Source organism: Nothoprocta perdicaria, unplaced genomic scaffold, assembly GCF_003342845.1.
Source record: "Nothoprocta perdicaria isolate Ctin4 unplaced genomic scaffold, notPer1 scaffold_264, whole genome shotgun sequence".
Classification (NCBI taxonomy): Eukaryota; Metazoa; Chordata; class Aves; order Tinamiformes; family Tinamidae; genus Nothoprocta; species Nothoprocta perdicaria.
Window position 1 is genome coordinate 509,269 of NW_020455493.1, and position 23,665 is coordinate 532,933.

Genomic DNA, 23,665 nt, shown 5'->3' on the forward strand with positions numbered 1-23,665 from the left:
AGTTGCCTTTCCACAGTGCTCTAAGTCTAAAAATCTGGCATCACTGTGGACTCTCCATGAATCAATAGGAAAAGAGGGAGATAATCCACTCTATATAAGCTTTTCATACACATGTGTATGAACATATGCTTCATTATAATGTCAAGTATAACTGGGAAGGACTGCCTCAGGGCCATGCAGAAATGTTTGCCATAACCCAGTAAGCAAGGCCAACACTAAAAAGAGTATGAGATAATCACAGTTTTATCTTTAGATTTATGAAATTCCATCTGCATACCATGATAGTGTTAAGCATGCTTGGTACAAGCCCAAGCAAGACAGCAAGAAAACTCAGTGAGCATGTGGTCTGCAGCTTCCAGGACTAAGCATAAACCAGTTCACACACCAATTTTCCCATAATATTCTGTGAAAAGGAGTGAACAGGGTGACCAGCATTGCCTTTTATTCAAGCTGTGTGTGTTCTGGGAGTTCTCCTAGCCTCAGTGGGATTTAGCTTTCTCAATTGACACAAAAAGAATTTGAAATGGTGCATTCCCATATGACAGCAAGCAGGCTGAGGCTCCAGAGAAACAGCTTCATTCCTGCATGCTTGCCATGGCAAAAAGATAATGATGAAAACTCTGAATAATAAAGGCTATTTCAGTATGACTGACAAACTCGACAGAAATACAAAGATGGAAAATACCTGGACGTGGGATAGTCCCAGGCATGCTAAGAGCAAGGAGTGCCGCTTAACTCTTCCTGTAACACAGATGGAAACTATCCTGGCAAACTGGATCCCAAAGACAAAGAGGACACTCTAGAAGATGTCTAGTAAGACCAGTAACAGTGATCAAGCCATAAATTATGAATATCCTCAAAATGCTGCCCAAGTTCTCTTTTTTGTTTTTTGTGAAATTTATCTTTTCCTTCACTGCATATAATAAATGAGCCAGATGAAGGTTGCAGCCTGAATGGTGCAGTCCGAGAAGCATGTGTTGCTTTCCTCCAGTAACACACGTGACTCTCATTTCAGCAACACAGACTGAATGCTACAATCACAAGGTGATCAAAAGTATTTCTAATAGCTACCAGGCCAGTGAGGAGTGAAACACTTTGTTGACAGACTCAAACTTACAATTTCCATCTGTATTTATTATAAGAAATGCAGTAACTTATTACAGACCACCCAAGCTAGCAGAGGGAGGGTGTTTTGTTTGCAAGGCCATCAGTATCACAACATGGTCTGATGAATATTTCAGGGATGCACAGCAAGCCTTTACCACACTCTGATTACTGTGTCATATAAGTTTACATTGGTATAATAAGATCTGTGTATAAACAGTTTGTGGCCTGCACCCAGTCAGCAAAAGTAACACTCAGCAATAGAATTAATCTCAACTGGAATTTTGGAGAGGAATCTGCAAAAGCAAGATTTGGCACAGAAAATCATGCCAACACCACTTCTCTGAGAAGCTGTGGTATAATTTAAAAGGAGGTTCCAGTTTTGAATGATTCAGCTTATTGTATGCTCAGAAAAGAAAAATGAAACAAAAAAGTAAAACAGTGATACAGACAATAAACCAATATTATTTTGAAGGAGTTGGCCATGTCATCTCGTCCAAGCAAAATTTTGTTCTGCCAACTCCATATTTTTTATTTCTTCCATTCGCATGCACTGATTGAATAAAAAGTCCTGGAGAGTCAAATGGATCCAAAGAAAAGCTGTTGACAGTAAGTGATCTAACTTGATGGCAATAAAACTCATTGATACTTGAGAGGGGGGGCAGTGAGATGGTCAAGGAATGGAAAAGAAAAGAAGTGGGAGTTCCTGATGTGGGTAAAGTCACTCATTTCTCAGGAGGTAACCTGAAAAGCAAAATGCAAAAGTTATAGCTGAAATGCCCACATGAATAAAAGATATGTCCTAGGAAATAAAAGCAGGAAAGCTTCCTAACAGATCCATATGCTGCCAAGAGATGACTAGTCTGATACATTTCTTACATTTTCTTTTTTTTTTTTTTTTTTTGCAATGCACAACCTTAGGAGGTTCACACAGTTGAGCAGGACTGAGAAAATTTAAGTGACTCTACAAACCTCTGAAACTTTATTATGTAAAGACTTTTTTATTTTACATATTCAAATTATTCACTGCTTCCAACATATGAAGCCTGTAAGACATTTTCTAAGTATTTAAATGAAGGCATTTGCAAGTTAAAATTAATGATTTTCTTCAACAGAGGAGCTAATCCATAAGATGAGACTTCTGCTTTGAGGTATTCATTTGCAAAAGACATAACTGTCTGTAGAGGGAAGGGGCTTTTATCAAAGAATTTCTTAACTCATAACAAAATTTCCACTAAATGCAGCTGAAGAAGTGTCTAATGGCTAACAAACAAAAAGCAGATGCTTGCTCAAGGTTGCCCTGCACTGGGCTAAGGTATTTGGTGCCTCCCTGCTGAGCTCTACTCATTTCTCTGTTCTCGTGTGGAAAAACTGATGCTATAAATTTTGGACTGTGCAAGTCAAAATAAACACCAAGTTAGGAAAAGCGGTATTTTTTGAGCCCATAGCACAGGGGACAAGCAATGGGTGCTGCAGGATGTAGGAGCACTAAAACTATGGGAGCACTGGGATGAGGATTAACATTGAGAAAAACCCTGAAATGCAAAGAGAGGAATATGCAGGGGAAAGAGGTGAAACAGCTCTTAACAGTGCAAGAAGTAACATGCGTTGGCAGAGATCACCAGATTGGATCCAGGCACAGAGTTCGTTCATTTTTCCATCCACTTGAGTAGGTATCTAACTCTGTTAAGGTTATTTTAAATGTGGAGATTCCAGCCACTGCTGTAGTGAGAATATCCAGAATATTTTTACTCTACTTTCTTGTTCCTCTGTCCCACACAAAGGGAAAGGCTCACAAAAAAAGTCTCCATTTTAAGAAAACATGTTGACTCTTCCAGGTTCTCAAGGACTTGGCAAGCAGGTCCATTTGGCAAGCCTGGTCACGGTCAGGCCTGTTAGTTTATAGATGCAGAGGCCAATGACATAAGACACATACACTCTGCATCGCAGCTGCATGCTACTGAATTTCCACCATGGGTCAGTGACTCAGTTGCATAAACAGTGGAAGCAAGAGCTCAAATCATCCCCCAACACAGGGGATCTATTAATAAAATAAATTCACATCAGGTATGCAATATCAAGAATCAGCTAAAAGGCAATTAAATGCAAGCCAAGAAGGCTCCCTGTCTTAGGTGTAGGTGAGAGTTTAAAGTGACTGGCTCCAGTTAACCTGGCTTAAATCAATCTTCAGTATCTACAGTTTTTTTCAAATACCATGTGCTGCTCCACTGAGCACATGATATATTAGGATTGCAGTCATACAAGAAGGAAAGGCAGCGCCTGGCTGAATCTGCACTTCACATCTTTGCTTTGCTGCAAAGGACTCCCAAGACAGTTTGTTTTAACCTCGGGGGAGTATGAGGTGTGATAGCTGCAGCACCTCGCTTGGCTGTCCAAGTACAGTCTGCTAATTATCTTCAGCATATAATTAACGGCAGTGAAGAGCTTAGCTTTCTCCATCAATGGTATGCATCACAGCTTTCAACTTAGGCATTTAACTTTTTTTTTTTTTTTTTTTTTTTTGGGCGCTCAGTGAGAACTGCAAAACTCCATACTCAGTTTTTATAAAACCTACCAAACAGAGCAGAGTCTTCCCTTACACAATAACTTCATTGTTTTAGTGCACTGCTAGCCTTGTGTTGTAAGGGCCCTCACACATAGAGCCCATATAGAGCCAAAATATTGCATAATCCAGGCATATACTTGTGCTGAATTCAAAAATCTGCTAACCACATTTCGGTAGTAACATCAAATGAAGGGATGAAGAGAAGTGGGAAGAGTTAAAGCCTCCTCACTAACGGCTAGCTGAACACCTGGATCTGCTTGCTGTCTTGTAATGATTTATTGCACGGCCTAGCAGTTTGTTTCTGAAGCCCAGGTTTCATCTGTTGCCTAGGAAATAAAATGGCAGGAGCCACTGTCTTACTCTCTTAATAGTTCCTTATAAGAACATGCAGTTTTCCCAGAAACATGGTCAAGCAATTTCAAATTGTCACACTTTATCACAGTGTATTCCTAAATAGTACCAGCAATATCTGCTCTACGGTCTTGAAATGCTCCGCGATTGCTTTGGCAGCACCTACTTGAAAAACAAAACATAATCTGATCTTTGTTGTGTTGTCAATCTGCATGAGGTCCCTCAGCTGGCTACTTTTATGTTGCTCTATGCAAACAATTGGACTGTTTGTCTAAGGATAGAAATATTCTGTGTAACAAGAAAATGGTCTTATTTTTATTTTAACATGACATGAGGCTTTTTTTTCTGAAGGACTGCAAATTACATGCAGGCTTAAAATGGAAAACAGAGACATTGCTCCAACTGAAAGGGGAAACAGTCTCAAAATAATGCATTTTCCATGCATTGCTGCATATGACCAGCTGCATTAGTCCCACTATACAAGGAGCATTATACCATCTAACCTCCCCAAACTGCATATATTTTAGGCATGAGAAAATCACACTTAAGTAACATTGAAGAATTATAGGCTTCTTGAAACAGGTGTTTCAAGAGTCTTCTCAAACACGCTTCTAGCTGTGCTAAGTTTGGAGATCTTGTTCTGATCTTAAATCAACCCTAATGACTGATTTGACTTCAATATTTGGACTTTCTTTTTCCCCCCCTTTTTTTAATTTCACTGTTTGAGTACTTCATGGGAGAAATATTCGTACAAAATCTGCCCTTGTTTCATAGGACGGCACACACACAGGCCGGTTGTTGAGGCCAACAATACCCCTGCAGCAGTGCTCCAACACTGGACTATGGAAATAGCCAAGCAACCCAAATGAATCCAGAATTTGAAGAGAGCGCTCTTTATATCCCTCTAATTGGGTGGACACATCAATCCTCGTTAGAGCACCTCAGTGAATGGTTTGTTGCTTGCTGAGGCATGTGCTGGAAGAGCCCACTGGCGTGCCTTCAAGGGTCACAGGGGAGCCTCTCCCAGGGAAATTCAAAATCAAGTTGTCTTTACAAGCTTTTTAATAAACCCAATTTCCATTTGACCCGCATTAGAAGCTCGCTTTGTTAAGATTTAGAATGAAAAATTTGTCCTTGCAAAAGAGCATGGGGAGACTGTTAATATTCGGATGACATTTCTGTAGCAATTAGAGCATTAGCACGGGAGTTTCAGCTCAAGATTGAAACAGCTTCTTCCTCTTCTCAAGAAGTTCTCTAACAGCCCACTTTCCTGCTCCAGGATGCAGCAATGGCAGTTACAGTCACTGGAGCCTTTACAGTGCATGTATATTCCACCATACTTGCGTTAGGCAGCAAGCAGTGTTCCTCATCAGGCTTACATTTGTCCAAGACCATAGCATCATGGAATGCTTAAGGTTGGAAGGGACCTCAGAGGTCATCTAGTCCAACCCCCCTGCTCATGCAGGGTCACCCAGAGCACGGGGCACAGGGCGGCATCCAGGCGGGTTGGGAAGATCTCCAGAGAAGGAGACTCCACAACCTCTCTGGGCAGCCTGTGCCAGGGCTCTGTCACCCTCACTGTCAAGAAGTGTTTTCTTAAGTTCCTGGGGAACTTTTGGTGCCTCAGCTTGTGGCCGTTTCCTCTAGTCCTATCACTGGCCACCACCAAAAAGAAGCCGCTCCCCTCCTCCTCACTGCCTCCCTTGAGGTATTTATAGATACTGATAAGGTCCCCCCTCAGCCTTCTCTTCTTCAGGCTGAACAGGCCCAGCTCCCTCAGCCTTTCCTCATTGGGCAGGCGTTCCAGGCCCTTGATCATCTTCATCCACAGTGTAGATGCAGCCAGCCTACCTTTAAAGCCTGGCAGGCTAGATACTCATGGCAATGTGACATTCAGCAGCCCAGTGTGGCCAATCACTGGCATATGGAGCAGCTTTCAAGGCAACAGCCTGACTGTGTTGCTTACCCGGCAGGGCTAGCACAAAGTCCTGCAATCACAGCCCCTCACCTCTCCATATATTATTATACAATCATAATTATTCATGTAACATTATTCGTCATGAATAGATGCAAAACTAGAAAGCTTTGTTTGACCACAGCTTCACTCTGAAATGCTTCCATCAAACTATGTTTTAGTTTTCTCTTTGATGGCTTCTGCATTTAGCAGGGGTGATACACTTGGCCGTATACCTCTTGTTACCTGAACATAAGCTGTATCACACCTTTTACAAGCTCAAATTCCTATGTTCAGTATGAGCTTGTTTTACGGAGGTAGAGCCATTAGTAAATGGACGTTAGTGCCCTGTTCCCTGTAACAGGGAGAGCCCTGATTTGCTATAAACAGTGTTTATACTGATCATTTGTGGTGAAGGGCTGACTCCAGAGCCATTAACATTTATATTAGAGAGTCAGTCTCTATAATGCCATTCATTTGTATAAAATCTGCACAAATGCATTGTAGTGGGATCTCCATCATTTCTATAATCTCTCAGGTAGCCACCTTACAATTAAAAAATCCACTTATTTGAGGTTGAAGCTGATAGGAACTGTGAGATTTTACACATATTTCTAATGCTCCAGTTACAGCTTCATAATAAGATAAACCCTATAGAGTTAACACTGAACTTTTACAATGGTATTTTTATTCAAATTTTAAAAGAATGGAAGAAGTGTACTTAATTCTGCACGTGATGAACATCGAAGCAAGACCCGGGCCATTTGCTCGAATGGTAAAACCATGAGGCACAAAGCCTTGCAACACGCTGATACCTGTGCTAGCACAAGTTCTGCAAGAGGCTGGCAGTCTTTCTCTGAAGGATAAAATTAGCTCTTTTAGCAGCGTATCCGCATGAACATGGCTGTGATGCCGCCAGTAACAGGGCTAACTTTGGCCCTTGCTAAGCTACCCTATGCATTGCATATTCCTGCCTGGATGGCTGCAGTATAAACTAGCAGAATTCCCTAGATCCACAGCTGTGGATCTGCTGGGTCAGGACATGCCCAACTCTTGTCCACATCCAGATAAAATCAGACAAGAAATGCACTTGCAGTCAGTTTCCCCTAAATCCCATATGTCCTTTCTTTTTACTTTACTGTCTCAGGATGTGAAATAAAACAGTTCTCAGAGAATTTCAGTAAGCCAGGAGAAGCGTGTGAGCTATTATATGTAAAGTTAAGGTAATAACTGGGTTCGCCTCATAAAATACAGCTTTGCACAAGAATAAGTGGACTTACCTTGATGTCCTGACAAACTGCCTTAAGTTTGGTTAGTCGTTCTCACTTCCCCTCCCACATGCAAGTTTTGCAGCTTCCTACAGACAAATGACCAGCACAGCAGAAATAGCTGCAAAAACCTGTACAAACCAAAGCTCAGTTCCATAACTATCCCATACGTACACTGAGTCAAAGCAACATGTATGCATAAATTATGCTTAACAGCTATCTGCAGGATATGACATTTCATAAAAACTGCTAAGTTCCTGTTTGCAATAGAAAAGGTTTCTTCAACCAGCCCCGGTGAAGCAATTTGTTATGTGTAGCTGCTTTACTGATCTATCAAGTAGTATAATCTGTAGTATCAGCGACCTATTTTGTAAGGGGAATCAGGAATTATAGATGAAGCAGTTGAGCTAAATATCCTTCTCTTTTGAAAAAAAATCTGTGAGTGGCTCTTATAATAACAAAAATAAGAGCTCCTTTGAAGAGATTATAAATATGTATTAGGAATTAAGAGTTTAGTCCTCATGGTTAAAAGTGACGGAAATCCCCCAACTCCCCCCAGACAGAATTAAATGAACATTAGCAAGCACTTTAAAGTATGAACTCAAGTTTCCAGTCCAATGGAATAGTTTTATCATTGCAACCTACTCACTATTTTCAATATTTGAATCAAAAGACAATATTAAAGCAAGAATTTAGTGAGCTTTATGTAGCTCTCTTGTAGTGTCAGGATCACAATATCCCATAAGATGTCTGGCTCCTGCCCAAGGCCCAGAAGTGTCAGGTGCTCCGAGGCATTTCTTTATTGTTTCTACCACTTTATAGCTACTCATACCTGAGTTTTACACATTATTGTCAATACAGATGTAAAAAAAGGATCAGGCTATAAACCATAAAGGTTACTACTTGCTTTCACATGAACCTAAATACTTTTAAAAAGACACACATACACACAAAAAAAGAAGCTTTAGATTTGAGTGAAGCTTAATTTGTACAAACCAGATACCAGTGTAACTGATGTAGATGGTCATTATAGTTCAGAGTCTGAGGTAACTCACTTGTTATTTCCAGCACTGGAACTCCACTGTAAATTCAGACATACAGTGACTTTAGAGAAGAATTCGACCTTTGGCATTGGAATTGTTCACTTATTAGATTTTAAAACAAAAAGGATTTTCCTGGAAAAATTTACCATTGGTTTTCATTTGTGAGATGTATGTCATTTTTTTTTAAATCCCATAATGTGATGTTTCCATGTTCTAATCATAAGCTGGAATGTCTTAAAATGTGCTTTTAAATTAAAAACATGCTTAGCTGGATAACATTAAAAATCATTAAAACCATGCAATGAAGGTGCGGTTGGGCAATGTGACTGAGCCAAATTGCAGAGCTTTCTGTCTCCAAACAGGGCGGGCTATCTGTCTGCGCCCCTCACCTCACAGTTAGTTTCTCTTGGCTGCTCCTTTGGCAAGGGGATTGGGCTCCCTAAAGTGAAAGGAGACGAGAAACCAAGAGAAACCAAGCCCTGCCACAAAATAAAAACCAACCAAGCAACTAGGAGAGGGCAAGCCCCAAGCCTGCCTCTTGCAGCAAAGCCAAGAGCCTTTTAGTCTGCTCAGCTCTCCTACCTGCACCCTGAAGCAGCTGACATGCTGTGCTTGAAATTAAGATTTCAGATGAGTGAAAACAGGAGAGATTGTAACCTGAAATCCAAATGGGGGGCTATTTTCATCCTATGGGTTTTGCCTCTAAATTAAAGTAGAGAATGAAGAGCTCTCTTGTAAGCATCTATGCCAGGCCTGGACGGGGATTTGGACCTAGAGATTTGAATGCTTTCCCAGAAACTCTCACAAATACAGGGAAATGGTAGCATGGTTAGGGATTTAATTTATGAATTCTAACAAAGGCATTAGTCTTAAACTAGAGCTACATGGGAAACAGTTTCCAGAGTCCTCCAAAGTCCAGTATTTGGGGCAACTTTACATGACCTTTTGCAGTCAACTAGCCAGCCAAAGAATTACTCATTGGTATTGGAAAAAAGAAAGTTATTTCACGTGTAAAAGATCCTGTTTCAAGTATTTTCTCTCCCCCATTCAGAGTTGAGGCTCAGCTTTCAGAACAAGTGCGTTGAAAGCTCTGACTAGAGATGGTCTCATGCCAACTGGGTGGTTTTTATGGGGTGACCATCGGCAGAGGCAGAGACTGCCCCCAGCCCACACTGGGCTGTTGAATAGGGTATGTGCTTGCTTTATAGTCAGGAGGGAGAAGTCCCACCCGCTAGCTGGTGTCAGTGACAGCAGAAATGTGAACTTTGACTGCCCGCATGGGTGGCTAATGCATTAAATGATTAACCAGCCCAAAGTGGGTAAGCTTGTCCTTTATTTCAGCTAGAAATGAAGACCTGTGTAGTTATTCCTAAGGAAGTTGAGCCGCAAGAACTCAAACAAAGAATTTTCCAGCACAATAATCCTCGCTCTGCTTCTTTAATTGCTTTTGTTTTTTTTTTCTAAAAAGTAAAAGGTAACAACTCTAAAGTCAAAAGCACTGTTCATTTGAGCTGAAACTGCTGATAGGATTTTTTTTAACTTCCCTCCGGTCGGTGTTACACTTCTCATTTGGTGAAAAAATGCATAGGATGTGGCACTATACAGGAAGCTAGAAAATCTAAAATATACTCATGTTTTAAATGTGCACACTGTAGGCTTTACAACAGTTCTCTTATTGCTGCACACCTCCAGAACCCTTTACTAATAGGCATGTGATATATGCCTTTTTTAACTCTAACACACATTAGTCCCTAGGCTATGCATGGTATTGCGTATTTTAGGTCTTAAACCTCAAAACTCTCCAAACTGTAGTCTTTAGGAAGTGGGTATTTACCTTATGGTACAAAATGGAAATGTTTTTACTATCCTACTGTTGCAGATAGGAGTCTCAAGAGCATACTTTAACCCTGAAATACAAACTTGAGGGCTGATTTTAAAGTTCATGTTTATTTTCATTGGCCTCTTTCTTAAGTGGAAAATGTTTCAGTAGAAGCACGCTGATTATGTCAAATATATCTGGTTTATACATGTCAGATAATTCGTTATGGCAAACCATTCCAGTTTTGGAGCTTAATCACTGTATATACCAGTAATTATGTGCTTGGTACAATATTGGAGGAAAAAAAAAAGAGAGAGAGAGAAAAAAAATGTTTTCTGGGGAATATCAATTCTGAATTAAGTTTTGGTATGGAGAGCTTTAGTACTTGGTTCCACTTACCTATTGCTTCTTCTGCAGAGCTCCATTCAGCAGCAGATGAAACAGGCTTAGCTGGATCACTTGTGAACATGCTCAGACTTTTGCCCAAACTAGAGCAATGCCCAAACTACCTCTCAATCCAATTCCAGTGCAGGAAGTTGACTCAAACCCAGTACCAGCAGTGAAATCCCTATGGCCATCCTACCAAATCATCCAAATTCAGAGCTCCTGCACAGGCATCTGCTGCACAGAAGCAAGAAATGCAAGGATCCACTAGCACACATTCCCCAGCATAGACTATGGCAGAGTAGCATAGCCTACTAGTATAGCTAGTATACACACCCACCCATCAATAAATTCTGTAATTACTCGTCCTGCTCTGTTTCTCGTGTACAGACCCATACACTAGAAACAAATGGTCAGTTCTGACGTCTACAGACTATTCTACAACACTTTATGCTCATTTATACGAGCTACTGCTATTAATAAGACCTAATGCAAGGGATTTTATCTCTGACCAAATGAATCTTAGTCTAAGGTGTACTTTCTCCTGGTCTACCTGCTCAGCATGAGAAGAGCACTGCTCCACACGTGTATCTCCTATAGATGAGCAAGATAAACCTTCTCTTTAGGCAGTATGAAACATGCCTTCAACAGCAATACTATCCAAATATACCTACCATTAGTTTCTTAAAGGAACTGCAGAGGAGCCAGGCAAAAGTGAAAGGTGGAAAAAGAAGACAAAATGACAGAATGCTAAAATTTAACATTTTACAACATGCTTACTTATTTTGAAGCTAAGCATGAACACTGTTACAGCACATCAAACCCACCGATGCTGTGCACCCATCCAACAGTCCAAATTAACAAAATTCTAGCAGCCCACAACTCTGACTTTATTAACATAACTCAGTTAGATTCAAAGAAAATACTCACTGATAAATGATGCAAATAAAAACAGAATATGAGGCTCCATTTTAATCCTGCTCCCAAACATTCCTCGGTTACTGAAAGATTCACTGACAATGAAATGATGCCTGCATGCAGAGTTTACACTGAAAGCAGTGTTCCTGATGCAGGAAGCATCACAAGATAGTGCTGTTTTGCACAGCTCGGCATCCATACACAGCTACATATCCTCCCATTTGCCAGTTAAATGAAGGTGAGCGTTTTCCTGATCTCTAGCAGCACCAATATATGGGCAACTAGCCAAGAATCTTGGCAATCTTAAATAGAAACATACCTCTGCAAGCGCTTCACAGGAGTACAACACGATTTCCAGTAAGCCCATATGGAAAGGAAATAAATCCCATATTGCCCTGAGGTATAAAAGGCTGATTGATTTCAAGGATGTGGCCCAAAGGAGCTGCAGAATGGGCAGCTCGTGCCATTGAATTGGTAACTTGAACAGCGGCTGCCCACCTGCATGCAGAAGAGATTGCACAGAGATATTTGTTCAGTTACACATGAAGTCTATTCAAAACCTTTTATGAATACACAACCAAGGATTTCTTTAGAAATGAGCCTAATTTATATCAGGCTCAATCTTCAAAGCTATTGTTATTACAGCATTAAGTTTGAGCAACCATGGGTTGAAAATGTGTATATAGCCTCTGTTACGCAGTTAGCTCCTCCACTCATCTGTGCAACAACCCAACAATATGTTTCTGTAGCCTATAGATTAAGTAACAAAAGAGGTCCTAGTGCTGTGTAAATCAATATTACACAGCTGTCCTCAGATGTACTTACAAAATTTCATTCTGGGCTTACGGAACAAAATTCTCAAACATGTCCATAGGATTGCATACTGCTGCATACAATTTAGGAACTGAAACATCTCAAACATTTTTGGAAACTTTACTGCAATCTTTATATTAGCCACAACTGGAAGAATGATCTCAGACTTTCAGTACATGTCAGGATTTTTGTTAAAATTTCTATTCTACAGAAAGCTTTGCTCAACAGCCATACTGTCCAGTATCAATAAATAAAATCTCCTTGCATCATCTATAGAAAAGCCTTGCTTGGATTTTACTTAGTAGGATGGACTATATCCATAAAGCATATATATTCAAAAAGCATATTAGCAAGAGGTTATCTTTTGATCATTATTTTAATGCAGTTCAGACATTCTCATGACATTGAGTGCTTGGGAAGGGTTTGGTTTCAACTGAACTGGCTTCTCTGAACTCAAGAGCAAGTTTCCTCCAAAGGTCACACATGTTCCTAATTCCTGGGAACTGGATGGCTGTAAGGGACCTCAAGAGATCTTCTTGCCCCAAAGTGGAATGAATTGCATTTTAGCGATTGTATTACCTGCTCTTAAAACATCACTCTCTCCTTTACACTAAATAAATGTTTTCTTTTTTTTCCTTTAAGAGATCCTGTGTGACCACGGTCATTGTTTACATGTTCACCCACTTGAACAGCATCTCTCTCTCATTGGGCATATGATCCAGGCAAATATTCTTATCCTTAATTATTCAACAGATAGTACATAAAAGGAAATGCCCAGATATTTATTTTAAAGGTAATTTATTCAATTCCGGTAGCGGAAGTTTTGCAGTTAGGAAGTAGAATTCTGTTACTGGTGTTGTCTATCACTGGTCAACAAATACTTAATTCTTCTCAAATTCCTTATGATTAGAGTGTAAGTTTTATGAGAGATGTTTTCAGAGACAAGGAATTTTTACTATGATTTATTAATTCTAGATTATTCTAACTCAGTTCACCAACTATCTTCCACCTATTGTGAGCAAAGAGCAAAAATTTTCCATACACTGTCCAAAGTTATGTTTATCTACCTGAACAATGGAAGCTGCATTACTCTGATACAGCAACAAGTACCTGCTAGTCCTTAATGTTAGAACAACGGAAGATGCCTCTTTTTTCTCATGAAAGGGTTTTAAAAAGCTTATGAACTGTACTGTTAACACAGAAATCTCTTTTACTACATTAATTGAGCACTATATAATTTTTTATTGCAGATGAAGGGTAGCTAGGATATATTCCCAGCTGTGACTTCGTAGCAATGGCACTTTGAAATATAGTCTCTTGGGAACTGCAAGCAGATTTAACCAAGGATAGCTAAATGTGCCTAGATACACGAAGTTATATTTAACTATCTCCCTAGCTAATTAGATCAGGGAGCCAGAATCATATGGCTAGATTAATTAAGACAAAACAGAGCATTTGTAATAATTAAGTTAGCTATTTGGTCTCTCTTCCAGTGCAGGGACTCCATGAACACCATGAGCAGAGGCGCCAATGCATGGCACTTTAGACATCATATGCCCTACAGATATAGCCCCCACCAAATCCACTATGCTTGCAAGTTGCACAGAAAATTCCAATGGAAAATTCCACGTTTTATATGGTGATTTTAAGAAGAAGATTGAGGTAGTCAAAAAAGTTAGTCCCTTCCCTCGAGGAGTCCCTGAAGATATTCAGAAAAAAAAGAAGTTTCCCAAAGACATCAGGATGAGACAGGTAAGAGGTTCAAGAGGGGAACTAAGAGCTCAGGAACAGAAATTGTCCAAGTCTCAGCCTCACCCTCAGATCCCAGAGATGTTCGAGAAGAACTTCTTGAAGACAGACAGGATTCTGCAAAGTTGCTGCAACTCAGAGAAATGCAGAGCACTTGGAGCTAATGGTAATATGTCAAACTTTCAAGTACTCAGTGGGCAAAGAATGGGCTGTGAATAAAGCTTTTATCTACTATCTTGGTTTCCTAATCACTGTGAGTTTTCTCTTTTTAAGGAGTTAATTATCCAAGATGAGGAGTTGTTATTCTACTGAAATTAAGGTCCTTTGAGTTATTTTGGTATTCTCTGGGACCTCAGTGTGCGGAAGAGGATCTAAATGGATCCAGTTCAATTCTCTGGCCTACCTGGAGACCCTTCACAGCAACCAAGGGCAATACGGTGTCTTCACTGTATCCGCAGTAAAAAAATTGTCCTTTGGAAAAAAGAAGGTATATGTAGTTGTCATCCTGAACTCACTTGGCCTGAACATGGTGCATTCATCTGATGACTTTCTTAATGAGTTGGTACAGTAATCATGTTGCTGTCCCCATCATTTACAGATGTTACGCTTTATTTGGACAGTGAAAATTTCAAGCAACTGGAGGAGACCTGAAGAAAAGTTTTGTTATGAAAGAAACTCACACCAATGTGACTGTCACAGCTTCCGGCCATTATGCAATATGCAGTCCAGTAAAGCACAGTTTGGCAGATGGCCTTCGTCTGTTATAATAGCAAATGTTTCCCCTTTGCATGTGTTTTGGAAAGCTTTGCCACTCACTAATGTAGTTTAACTGTGATAGTCCAGAAATGTGTTTGATGCTTTGTGAAAGCAAAACAAATCTAGTACTTCTCAAAAATAAGACTGGCAACGCAAACTATCATGTCAGTTTGGGGTTTTATTCTTTTTAAAATTTAGTTAAGAGACAGTTATGCTTAAACCTGAAATATCGTTTCAAAAATAAATACAAAATCTATTCCCTTTCAGTGAGTAGAAGGAGAAACCACATTAATATTTCAAGTGCTAAAGAATTAGAAGTGTTGAATGCTTTTGGCTGGAAATAGTAGAAGATTTCTATAATGTTATAGAATTTACATAAAACTTTAAGATCAAACTTTCACGTTGATATGACTCGTGAACATTGAGATTTGGCAGTCATACACTTGGGATCTAGTAACATGAGTTTTAGAAATTAAAAATAAAGTACTATAACTTACTGGTTCTGTTCTCATGATGACAGTAGTCTTAAGCTTATGACATAGGTCCTACTGCGTTTGGCATATCTACTAATGCCCACCTTGCATGTTGGTGTGTGAGGAACAGGATGTTCTCTGGACTAGGTTGTGGTAGTTCAGAGTTGAAAATGCCATCTTCTAGGAAGGTTAACTGGGGGAATCAGCAACATAACCAATGTGATAATTTAACTGAAATATAGACAAATGAGCCACAAGTAATCTTTGAGTAAGGATACACAGCCAAGGTTAGCTGATGAATGAAAACTGCCAGCTTGAAGACACTAATATATTCATCTTTACTGTGATACATTAACAGATGTGTGATATGGATAGAGATATGTAAGGTATATGTTAATATGCTAGAATAGAAAAGAGTATCAAATCAGAAAGAGTGACAAAAGGCTTCTTCAACCGATAGCAAGTGTGCCAAAGAACTTCATTTTTGAAGTAGAAAATACGTAAAAGCCACTGATTTATATATTTCTTTTCCCAGACTCTAAATTTACCACCACTACTGCACAGCAAACTTTTGAACACGCTTTTCTCTGGATCACAAACCTGGGCAAAACTAGCAAGTTGTTTTATTCTTTCCTTCTCTGCTGGAGACCTCAGTATTTTAGCTGGTGCAGGGCTCAGATGTTCGATGGCTGTGGGAAGGCATGTAAAGGCAGGCCTTTACCCTCAATACCATCAGGCACGTATTGGCTTCAAGTCAAAATGGAGATGGCAGGTAGGTAAAGGTGCAACATTTAGCACCCCTGAAGCAAGCACGATCCATTATATTTGCCATCTGTTGACACCAACGTGTTTGCATTTCTCCTCAACACCGTGGTGACAGCACTGCTGTGAGGGAAGTTTACAAAAGGCAAAAACCTGCAGGAGCTTTGCAGGAAAACACGAGCCCTTGGCAACAGAAGCTACCTCAAGACTGAGACATTATGTCTTACCACATTGCCAACAAGGGGGCCTTGCTTAGTTGAGAGGGAGGAACCACATGCCACATTGCTGTTGCCATCAGCAATGGCAGTAATTTGTCATGAATCAGTAATTTGTCCATGAATCTGCTGGTTAATGACTGAATGATCTAGCAAACAGGGAGACAATTGAACTTGCAGTGACCTAGCAATTATTCAAATGCTTATAAAAAACTACTTCGATGTTAAGTTTTCTTGAGCTCTTTTGGAACTTTTATTACATTCAGAGAAGAGTACACTGAGGTGAGATATAATATTTACATGTATCATGGAAGCATTTGCCTATCTTGGTTTTAAAGGTTTTGTTTGTTAAGGCAATGTTATCAGTCAAGGCAACTGGATGCAAAATTCTGGCCACTATGTGGAAAGCTGTGTCTCTAAACATCACCAAAAGAGATTAGCACCTCTTTTGTACAGTACTGATGGAATCTCAGACTGCCACGGGTGGCTTGAAGCAGGTCTCCTCGCATTGCAGTATTTTGTGGGAAAAGAGGAAGGAGAGCAGAGGATTGGCATGGAGAAGGGACAATACTGTCTTCATCTAAATCCTTCCCTGTGAATGATAACAGATCCAGCACAAAAACGTATCTCCATGGATGGTTCAACATCACCCTTCTTGATTCTTATGTCCTACAAAGAGCCTTCTAGAGACCTCGAGAAACTTACACTTGTGAATGTTCATGGACTGCATGAAAGAGAAGTGTCTAAGTGACCTAGTTTAAGCACTTGTGTTAAGGGCCGAGACCACCCTGAGTACTCACAATTATCCAGCACACCTCACTGGCCAATTTACACTAGCCAGCCTAAGTTCCCAATGAAACTCAGTCACAAACCAGCAGCATGCCATCCTTGCAAGCAAAGCACGGAGTGCATGAGGCTGGAAAATCCTGCCAGATTTTCACTTCTACTCTTTGGGGACACGTTGTCCCTGTTTCACAGGGCCTGTCCATCTGAACAGGAAAGTAAGAGTCAGCAGGCAGCTCCCCGCCACAGCCCAGCTGTTCCTGAGTGTGTGTGGGGCTGAGTGGGGTGGCCTGAGGATACATAGCCCCTCTCTCTCAGGCTGTCTGGCCTGGGAGCTGCTTGTTTGGAGCGGCTAGCACATCCTCTGTCTCTGCCTCAGCTTTTGTGGCGAAAGCAAAGAAAAAAAAAAAAAAAAAAAAGAGCAAGAGAAGCTGCTCTCTCTGAATTTGCTTCCTCCCTCCAGCTCTGCAATTTGTAGCAGATGCCAACCATGCGCTTAGCAGTGCTGGCCAAAGAAGAAGCAACAAGAAACGTTGCATGCTTATGGGTAAACACTGTTCACTGATGGGTGAACATGGATCCTGCATCAAACGGTGATGGGTTTTGTCTTATCCATTCCCAGGCCCTGGTGGAGCTTTGCACCACTGTTAGTCTGTTTCCTTTGCTGGCAGAATTACACACTGCCCTTCTTTGAGGAACTGTGATTGCAGAAAGCTGACGGAGCAATTTGCAGGCTCCAGTCTATCTTGGACAAGCAGATACACTAAAATATTTGTCATGGTTTTACTCTCCTATGGCGTCTACATGTTTGCAAATGGGGGGTTGCCCCGGGTTTTCCACATCCCGATTTGCATTTGCTTTGTCTGGACTTTCCTAAGGTAGTTACGGCGAGAGACACAAGCATCACTTGTGTTATTGTTGATCTGTTCTTTATTTTGTCTAACTGCGTCACTGCTTCTCCAGGGTTCAGCAGTCCTCTGCAGTTTGTTTAGCAAATGCTCCTCTACAGCATCTTGCTATGCGGCCATCACTTTGTCTTAAAGGAGTTAGCAAGTTCAAGGTGTAAGTTTGAATACAGTCCTTTCTTCACCAACCAGCCACATAAGGAAAAGAGGAAGATCACAAGACAAACTGAAAAAGAAAAGAAGGCTCTGTCCTTCTACACCCCACTAAATATTCGAAGGTCTATTGGATTTTAAGATGGACAGTAGTCACTGATTTTACTACTTGTACCGTGGCAGCTTCCATTTGTCATTTGAAGTGGTGATGGCACACATTTCAGACATTAAAATTAATCCTTAGGGATGTTTTGCAGTTACAGGCTTTTGCCAGGAGGGAAAGTTTATGTACATTTATGCTCTACTTATGCTAATGAGAAGTTACCACAGTCATCATCATGACATCATTAGCAAGCTTCCAGTGACAAACCTTTACAATTGGGAAAAAGTGAGTGGTTAAAACCTAATCTTGCTACACATTCAGTGGTAGGACCTTTCACAAGGGCAGAAAATCAATAATCAAAACGAAGGTCTTCCATCTTACAGGCTACATTTAACATTGAGTTCATGCTGCTCTGAACAACTGAGAGTCAAGCGTACATGCAATTAAATTTTGACAATTCAAAAGATATTCAAATTCCTACAGAACAGGAAGAAATAAAATCTCTGGATTGGCAGAACATAACCCTGTGTGGCACTACTTGCCATGCTAAAATCTAAATTGGGTAACGTGACCAAAAAGCAAGCATCTTCCCAGCCCTGCATTACTGGGGAGGTACTGGTCAATCTGTCTTGCAAAAGTCACATCACTACAGACCCTACTTAGCTGTATTCTGCAGCACACATACCAAACACATCAAAAGAGATCTGCCTCTGATTTATATCCTACAACAGAAGGGTTTTATTAATAAAAACTGTTTCCCCAGAGTTAAATTCCATTAACTGTGTTTAAGAGGGAATTACTACACATCTTGCTCCCAGGCAAAACCTGACCATTCCACATGTGTTAAAAATCAGTATCTCTTTACATTTATTGGCTTGCTGAAAAAAGTCAAAGGCTTTTATTTTCATAATCTGGCAATCAGCCATCTCTCATGCTTGGGGAATCATGTTGCTATCAATCAGTTTCTTTGTTTTTTAAACCTATGAATTTTCCTATCACATAACCCATAGCTACATTTTTACATTAACCACATTCCCCCATCTTGAAGTAAGAATTTAGGCTGGCTCTTAAGAAAGACAGCTGTGAGAAACGCGATGTTATGGAGAAGACTTTAAAGTCCTTTCCATTCTGCATGAGGTGTTTCCCCTCTTCTTCCCCCTGCGTTTTTTCTTAATCTTGAAAGCGCTTCCTAATAATGCATTAAACCTCTATTATGCTGCATATGGTTTCTATTTTCAAGTCTCTAATGCTTTCAGGAATTTCTTTGATTTCTCTAGTTGTTACCTCATTCTTGTCATTCCTGATTGACAAAAAAGAAATAACTCAAGCCCCTACTAGATTTTCTTTCTTTAGCTATGAAGCTGTTCCAAAGCACAGATGTACAGTGCTTCAAAATGGCCTGCCTTTACTATCCGTGTAGGAAAGATAGCAGAGCCTTTATGTCAGCAGGTAACTCTTCATTATATTTGAAAGCCATACAGTGTTCTTACTTGAAGAACTCAGATTTTAGCCATTATATTTGCAATGCCCCCAAGGGCATGACAGTGATATCCACAGACCTAAATCAAGACTAGAGATTTCCATGTGAAGGTGTAGATAGATATGTAGCATCTCTTTTTTGCAGAGTTGGGGAGGAAGAAAAAAATCAAGTTCTTGCTTTCAAAATCCATGCAAAATCATCTTTCAAAAGCAAGCTTTCAAATGGTAAGTAGCACAATGGTAACTGAGCACTTGCAAATGTGGCTGCATGGAAATCTGCCAGGATTTCATGGGAAGGCTCTGAGCTTGCAAACTATTCTGTATTCCAGCTCCTAGTTAAGTCGGTGTATCCCATCAGGGCATGTGCAGATGCCTGCATGAGGGAAGCTCTGTACAGGCTGGAGCTGTCCTGGACAAAGGAGGCTCTGCAGAAGGACTTCATGGTTGACTGCTTAGGGAAAGGCTAGCAGTGGAACAACACAGTGCAAATGGAGAAGCTTTGCTTGGAAAACAGAGTTTATTGCAGACACTTGGTGTTGAAAGACCAAACACATTAATACATAAGGCCTGGAGACAGCTCTAAAGACAGTCCTGAAATTGTGAAGCAACCTCAGTGGGATGGTATGCTCCCAAATCACGCTTCTTTTTGAGATTAATCGATCTTTTATTATTAGCTTGTCCTGGTGGATGTTATACTTCAAATATAAAGAAGCATGGGAACATAGAAGGAAGAAAAGGGGGAGAAAAATAGCCTTATCATTTCATTGCTTCATGCAGTAACTGGAACAATCGTTTTTTATCAGCTAACCTTGTTTTTATTTTAACTGGATTTGCCACTTTCAGAGGTTTATCACAACAGAAAAAAAGCCTGCTGTGTGATAAGCCTTTTAGCAGCCATGTATGAGCAAACTCCCTGAGTGACACAATCCATGAAGCACAAAAGCATGGACGGAGCTACCACGATGATCTCCCCATCTTTGAGGGTTTGGTCTGTCCACAGAACGGGGTTAATTCTCCAGCTGAACCTAAAGCAGCGACACCAAAGGGAAGTATCCCCTCCTCGTGCCATCCAGGAGGTAGGAGGACCACGAAGCAAAACTGCCAGACCCCAAGAAGAGACAGCAAAAGCGAAATCCTGTGGTCACATCCTTACTCCTTCCCTTACCTCCTCCCTCCCTAATGCTTGGCGGCTGCTTTTCCTCCCTCCACCCAAAATTCTCAGGACAATCCCAGGATACCCACGGCCCCTGCAGAGAAGGGTGTCTCCGCCGCAGAGAGCAGGAGCTGCAGATGCCACATCGCTGCCTGGCTCTGCGACATCACCCCCACAGTTTCAGTGTCCCTGGCTTTAGCAAGGAGCAGCTACCCCAGGGAAAATCCCTGGGTTTTGCGGCGTGTCCTGCAGCCTGGGAGGTGCCTGGCGGGCACCTGTGCGCTGCAGAGCAGGGCGGCGACACGACGTGACACGACGGCCACTTTCGAGCATTGGATGGCGGCGCTTCTGCAGAAGCAGCCGTCGTGGAAGGCATGGAAAACGCCAGCAATCCCAAGCGGAGGCTGAGAGGTCTTGGGGGGGCAGTGTGTGAAGCTCATGTTCGTGATGCTGGGGTGCGGGGGGAGTAATAAAACCCACCAACACCCCCCTGTCCAGGCACCTGTCTGGGAGAACTGCAGTATTTCATGTAATCTTAAACCTGGTCTTAGCGCATATACCGCTTACCTATGGTCACAAATCAGCAATTTTAAAATTGCAGATTTATCATGTGCTTAAGAATGCCCGCCCTAAAGAGAAACATGTATCCTCATTTTGGACAAATGTATCTTTCCTGCCCAAAGAAAGGCAGCCAGAGGACGGATGAGGATAGATGCCAGCGTCGAGAGGCAACAATTTGAACGAGAGATTTCAAGATGTCGCACTCAGAAAAAAGAAAAGAAAAAAAAAAAAAAAACCCTTCCTATGGGAAGCCAGTCCCTGCACACACAGGAGATGCTCCAGCTCCCGAGTGTGGTGCAGGAGTGTCTCCCCCTGGATGGAGTCTCTCCCTCCGCGCGCAGGGCTCCTTTACGAGGCCATTAACGTGGGCTTTAACTGCGGCACCTAAATTAAAGCCCCCGCTTTGGCCACGAGGCCCCGGCCGCGCCTCGTTAGCGCTGCCCCCCTCCGCGGGCAGTAGCTCTGCGCGGCTCCCTGCGGGGGGGTTGGGGGGGAGGTGTGGAGGGGCTGCGCCTTCCGCCCACCCGAACCTGCCTTTTCATTTTATTTAATTTTTTTCCCTTCAAAAACGCCGGATTTCGCCGCTGCCATTCAATGGGGGGAGGGTCTTTCTTTCTCCCCCCTCCCCCCCCTTATCTGCTCAGCGCTCCCCGCGCGGTGCCACGCGCGCCCCTGCGCCCCCCCACCCCCCCCCCACCCAGCATGGGGGGGAGGGGGCGGCCCGGCCGCCTTTGTTCCGCCGCGGGGCCCGATCCCCGACGGGGCGGGCGGACCCCGCGCCGCCGCCTCGGCGCATGCGCCGGCCCCAGACAAAGGAATCGCTAATTACGGCGCCGCTTCATTCATTTTCGCTGCAGTGCCCCCAAAAGAGGGGAGGGGAGCACGGGGAGGATGGGGGGGATGGGGAGGAGGGTCGGCGTGAGCGGTGTGCGTGGGTGCCCCTCGCAGTGCCCCCCACCCGCGGGGGAGCTCGCTGCAACAGCCGCGTTTTAACGACACGCGTGGAGGGGCGGGGGGGGGGGGGGCAGGGAGAGGGGGGTCTAGGGGAAACAAAAAGCTGCTGGGAGGGGGTGTAGCTGCCCTTATGGAGGAGAGGGGAATAAAATAAAATAAAATAAAATAAAATAAAATAAAATAAAATAAAATAAAATAAAATAAAATAAAATAAAATAAAATAAAATAAAACCTGTGGGAAGAGGAGAGGCATTCGATGAATATTCATGAAGTGAATGCGCTCGGGAGCTGGGCAGCTTTCAGGAGAGCGCTGGCAGGGGCGGCTGCGGTACCCGCCGCCTTTGACGCCTCGCTTGCAGCCCCTGCCCGGAAAACCCTAAACCTCCCCCCCGCACATCACCCCCAAAATAAACTAAAACTAAACAAAAAAGGCGCTTTCAGGCAGCGCTGCCAGAGCCGGCGCTGGCGCCGCCGCCGCGCCCGCTGTCACCCCCGCGCGCCGGGCAGCGCCGGCTCCGCCGCCCCCCGCAGCCCCCGCCGAGCGGGGAGGCGCGGGGAGATTTTATTCTTACTGTTATTTACCGGTGGGCTCATTTACCTATTGTTAAGCAGTGTCCCTTTGGAAACGGCACCGAAATGTAAGAAATGCATCAGAAAACGCTTTCCCCCACCTCCACCACCACACCCATCGCTTCCTTCATCACCCCCCGCCAAAGGGGAAAAAAAAAAAAAAAAAAGAAAAAAAAGAAAAGAAAAAGCGTTACGGGGCATTTAAATTCCACGGAATATCCCTTCAATCCACCCTGTGCCTCGAAGTCGCTCCGAGGAGCCGGCGCTCTCTCTCGAGGAACAGCGCGGCTCCTCGCAGCGAGGCTCCCCGGGCGCGCCCGAGCCGCTGCTCCGCGCTCCCTGCGCGCAGCCCCGGCGCTCATCGCCTGCCCGCACAGCTCCAGGCGCGGAACAAGGGGCGAGTAAAGGCGCGGGAGGTGGCGGCGGGGGGTGTCCTGGGTGCAGCGCGGGTGGGCGTCGTGCCTTACCTGGCGCCGCTCGGCCGCTCGCCCTGGTGCGCTGCGCGGAGTGGCGGGCAGCGCGCTCGCCTCTGCTCTCGCCGCGCTCGCTAGTGGCTGCTGCTGGAGCGGCGCTGCCGCGGCGGCTGCTGCCTCTGCATTTCTCGCGCGCTCCCACCCTCCTCCTCCCTCGTTCCCTCCCTCCCCTCACCCTCCTCCTCCTCCTCTGTGACAGTCTGTGGGCAGTTCAAAAAGCTGCCGCTTTATTTATTTATTTAAAGGGGGGGGGGGTTGCTGCGTGGCGCTCGCGCGTAGGGGGCACGAGGAGCCCCCCCTTTTAAATATGGGTCTGGCCTGCGGCGGGAGGGCCAGGAACGCACCTGGAAACTTTA

At 42.9% G+C, this 23,665-nt stretch overlaps 1 protein-coding gene across 1 annotated transcript in view; it reads right to left on the reverse strand.

Annotated features, from left to right (window-relative positions):
• BASP1 (brain abundant membrane attached signal protein 1) overlaps positions 1-23,407 on the reverse strand; it is a 47,189-nt gene extending 23,782 nt beyond the window's left edge. The window contains exon 1 of the mRNA XM_026040749.1: positions 23,304-23,407. The gene's annotated coding sequence lies outside the window, so the exon portion shown is untranslated. The remainder of the gene's footprint in view (positions 1-23,303) is intronic.
• Between the last annotated feature and the right edge of the window lie 258 nt (positions 23,408-23,665).